This window comes from Penaeus chinensis, chromosome 36 (assembly GCF_019202785.1).
Source record: "Penaeus chinensis breed Huanghai No. 1 chromosome 36, ASM1920278v2, whole genome shotgun sequence".
In the NCBI taxonomy this organism is placed as follows: Eukaryota; Metazoa; Arthropoda; class Malacostraca; order Decapoda; family Penaeidae; genus Penaeus; species Penaeus chinensis.
Genome location: NC_061854.1, coordinates 29,551,680 through 29,556,679, shown reverse-complemented (window position 1 = coordinate 29,556,679; position 5,000 = coordinate 29,551,680). Strand labels below are relative to the sequence as shown.

The 5,000-nt window shown below is 36.0% G+C and overlaps 1 protein-coding gene across 1 annotated transcript in view; it reads right to left on the bottom strand.

Annotated features, from left to right (window-relative positions):
- LOC125044915 overlaps positions 1 to 5,000 on the bottom strand; it is a 138,970-nt gene that overhangs the window by 104,414 nt on the left and 29,556 nt on the right. The window lies entirely within an intron of this gene.

The following is a 5,000-nucleotide window of genomic DNA, read 5'->3' as shown; positions in this document are numbered from 1 at the left end:
ATATACTAATACGTGTATTAGTATATTCATCTATCTACATATTTATATATGTATGTAAATGTATGTGTATATATATATATGTATGTGTGTATACATGTATGCACGTATATATGTATGTATGCATGTATGCACGTATGTAAGTATGTATGTATCTATGCGTGTATGTAACACAGGTATACATATATATGTATACTTGTGTTGTATCTTCCCAAGCCCCATAAATACCCCCTTTGCCCCCCCCCCCCCCCCGCCAGGAACAAAAGGGTAATGTGAGGATATTTTCTCATCATAAACCTCCGCGCGTGTCATGCTTTCAAGGGTCGTATCTGGAGCGAAGGAAATCTAATTACTGCTTCTCATTCTCAGTCAGTCTGGGAAAGCTTTGCGTCTGCATCTATCTGTGTGTGTGTGTGTGTCTGTGTGTATGCATATGTGTGTATGTATGTATGTATGTATGTATGTATGTATGTGTGTATGTATGTGTGTATGTATGTGTGTATGTATGTGTGTATGTATGTGTGTATGTATGTGTGTATGTATGTGTGTATGTATATGTATGTATGTATGTATGTATGTATGTATGTATGTATGTATTTATGTAAATATGTATGTATATATGCATACATACATACATACATACATACATATACATGCACACACACACACACACATATATATATGTACACTTACACACATATATCAAAATTTATTTTCTTCTCATTCCTTTTGCTCCCCCCCATATCTATCCATCTATCTATCTATCTATCTATCTATCTATCTGTCTATATATTTGGTGAAAAAAAGAGAGAAAGACAGACGACAGAGAGACAGAGAGACAGTGAAAAAGACAGAGACAAAAAGAGACGCGGAAAGAGAGGAAGAGATAGAGAGAATAAGAGAGAGACAGAAAAAGAAAAAGACGTACTCATTCCCGGGCAAATTGCAGCGTGTGCCATGCTGTCATTTATTCATTAACTCTGTCAATTCCTTTTACCCGTTGCAAAATGTTAATTGTACGAGGGGGTACTGGGTCCGTAGAGTTCAGTTCCCAGACAGCCACGTAACAACAAAGGGTGTTTGGTACTAGAATATCAGCCAATAATTAGGGTGAAATGAACAGAGGAAAATAAGGGTAAGAGTGAAAGGTTATATAGTGCAGGTATATGAATATATATGTGTAGATGTATATGTGCATACATACATAACACACACACACACACACACAGACACAACACACACACACGCACACACAGACATACACACACACACACACACAGACAGACACAGACACACAGACACACACACACACAGAGACACAACACACACACACAGACACACACTCACACACACACAACCACACACACACACACACACACACCTTCCTTCTCTCTCAGCCTTTAAGCTTATCCATTTCCATCAATCCGAAATTTCCTTCCCACTGTGCAAGAGACAGAGAGTGTTTATCCTCTGCCTTTTAGGTAATCGCGTGTAGGTAAATGTCATAATTACGGCCATATTCTGCAGCGAACCGACCTTAACGACCCACTTTCCTTATGACGGCTGGTAGAGCTTTTATCTAATGCGAATATTCTTTAAATACCTGTTAATTACATTGGGTAATGAGTCCCGGATGTGGAAAGAAAAGGTGTGTTAATCCTCCTCCGACCTTTAACCTTTTGTTTGGAAATGCATTCAGTTTTTTTTTTGTTGTTTTTTTTTAAGTTTCATTTTTGAGTTCTATTCCAACTTTAGAAAAATGCTTTTCAGGTCTAGTGGATGTGTTTTTCCAACGACTTATTTTTTTTAATACTTTTTTTTTTTGTTTTCAAATCGTATGAATAGCGGATGCAAACAGGAAAAAAAGTGAGTTAAATTAAGTTTAAGGTCCATTTTTTTTTTCAAAAAGAGAACAAATAGGCGTTTAAGTGAAATTAAATGAATAAGTATTGAATGGCCAAAAAGAAACGAATTAGAAGAAATACAAAAATAAATCTGAATGGTCACGTACAAACATACGGACGCACACATACATAGGTCTAAACACGCACACATACATAGATCTAAATACACACACATACATAGCTCTACATACACATACACACACATGCATAGATCCACACACACACACAAATACACAAATACACACGTACATTCTTTCACACTATCACTCACAAAATGTATACACATTCATTTACGTACACACCTATTCACTTTAAACCATTATTTTGAACGAACAATCACGAACTCGCAGCGAAATCCCGGAAAAAAAAATGATAGGACGAAAGAAATTGCAATAAAAGAAACATTATAAAAAAGGGAGAAAGAGAGAAAGAAAGAAAAGCATAGGAACTGGAAAAAACGTCAATTGTACAGAAGATGGAATGTGAGAACAGGGGAAAGGTGAAAAGAAAATGGAATGAATACAAAGAGGGAGATAGATAGATAGATAGATAGATAGATAGATAGATAGATGGAGAGAGAGAGAGAGGGAGATAGAGAGAGAGAGAGAGAGAGAGAGAGAGAGAGAGAGAGAGAGAGAGAGAGAGAGAGAGAGAGAGGAAGAGAGAGAGAGAGAGAGAGAGAGAGGAGAGAGAGAGAGAGAGAGAGAGAGAGGTAGACAGATAGACAGACAGACGGAGAGAAAGAGAAGAGAGAGAGAGAGAGATAAAGAGAGAGAGAGAGAGAGAGAGAGAGAGAGAGAGAGAGAGAGAGAGAGAGAGGTAGACAGATAGACAGACAGACGGAGAGAAAGAGAAGAGAGAGAGAGAGAGATAAAGAGAGAGAGAGAGAGAGAGAGAGAGAGAGAGAGAGAGAGAGAGAGAGAGGAGAGAGAGAGAGAGAGAGAGAGGGGGGGGTGGGGGCTAGAAAGAAAAAAGGAGCAAGAGCGAACAAAAAATAAAAAAATAATAGTAAGAGAGATAGAGAAACTCACCGAAATAGAAAAAAGGCTAAAAACACAGAGAAGAAGAACTCAAAAGACACAAACACAAATAGAGAAAAAAGAAAGAAAAAGAAAGAAAACAAGAGAAAAGAAAGAAGGAAGGAAAAGAAATGAAAATAAAACAAAATAAAACACAAGAAAACAAAACGAAACACAAGAAAACAAAAGAAAACTCAAGAAAACAAATAAAACAAAAGAAAACAAAACGAAACAAAAACAAGGAAAAAACAAATGAAAACAAAAATAAAACAAAATAAAACAAATAAAACAAAAGAAAACTAAACGAAACAAAAGAAAACGAAGAAAAAACAAAAGAAAACAAAAGAAAACACAAGAAAACAAAGAAAAAAAAACAAAAGAAAACACAAGAAAACAAAACGAAACACAAGAAAACACAAGAAAACCAAATAAAACACAAGAAAACAAAATAAAACACAAGAAAACAAAATACAACACAAAAAAACAAAACGAAACACAAGAAAACAAAAGAAAACTCAAGAAAACAAATAAAACAAAAGAAAACCAAACGAAACAAAAACAAGGAAAAAACAAATGCAAACAAAAATAAAACAAAATAAAACAAATAAAACAAAAGAAAACAAAACGAAACAAAAGAAAACGAAGAAAATACAAAAGAAAACAAAAGAAAACACAAGAAAACAAAGAAAAAAAAACAAAAGAAAACACAAGAAAACAAAACGAAACACAAGAAAACACAAGAAAACCAAATAAAACACAAGAAAACAAAATAAAACACAAGAAAACAAAATAAAACACAAAAAAACAAAACGAAACACAAGAAAACAAAAGAAAACTCAAGAAAACAAATAAAACAAAAGAAAACCAAACGAAACAAAAACAAGGAAAAAACAAATGCAAACAAAAATAAAACAAAATAAAACAAATAAAACAAAAGAAAACAAAACGAAACAAAAGAAAACGAAGAAAAAACTAAAGAAAACAAAAGAAAACACAAGAAAACAAAGAAAAAAACAAAAGAAAACACAAGAAAACAAAACCAAACACAAGAAAGCAAAGAAAAAACAAAAGAAAACACAAGAAAACGAAAAACAAGAAACCAAAAGAAAAAAAAAAGAAAAAAAAAAAACAAGAAGCCAAGAGAAACCAAGAGAAAACACAAGAAACCAAGAGAAACCAAGAGAAAACACAAGAAACCAAGAAAAATAAAACAAAGGAACAGAAAGGAGAGATCAGAGGTCCGGATATTAAGTTCCATGACTTATAAGGAAGAGAAATCCGTGCGCATGCGAGGCGTGAGAGGCTCGCGGGGGCCTGGAATTTATGGTACTAATATGTACCTTTGGGAGGCGCTTAAGTGGCGGGACGAATTTGGTGTAAAAGTGTGTGTGTGTGTGTGTGTGTGTTTGTGTGTGTGTGTGCGTGTGTTTGTTTGTGTGTGTGTGTGTGTGTTTGTGTTTGTGTTTGTTTGTGTTTGTGTGTTTGTGTGTGTTTGTGTGTGTTTGTGTGTGCGTGTTTTTGTGTTTGTTTGTGTGTGTGTGTGTGTGTTTGTGTTTGTGTTTGTTTGTGTTTGTGTGTTTGTTTGTGTGTTTGTGTTTGTTTGTGTGTGCGTGTGTTTGTGTGTGTTTGTGTGTGTGTGTGTGTGTGTGTATGCGTTTTCCAATCCCTTTCTTTCTCCTTCCTTCTTCGTATTTTTTTCTTCTCTTCCTTCCTTTCTCCCACCCCTTACATTCATTTTCCTCCTCTTCTTCCATTTCCTTCCTTCCCTCTCCATTCTCCTCCTTTCCTCCTGTTTCCCTCCTTCCTTCTCTGCCCCCCTCTATTTATCTTCTCTATTCTCTCCTATTCTCTCTCTCCCCTAACCATTCCTCTCCTCTTCTCCCTATCTCCTCTCTTCCATCTATCTCCACTCTCCCCTCTTTTCGTACAATTTCCCCCTTTTCTCTCTCTCCCTTCTTTCCTCCTCTTCCCTCTCTCCCCTTAGTTTCCCCTCCCCCCCTCCCCCCTCCCCTCTCCCCCCCTCCCTCGACCCGTGAGTCCCAAGTTCTTTAATTAGTTTCATCGACCTCGTGAAAATATA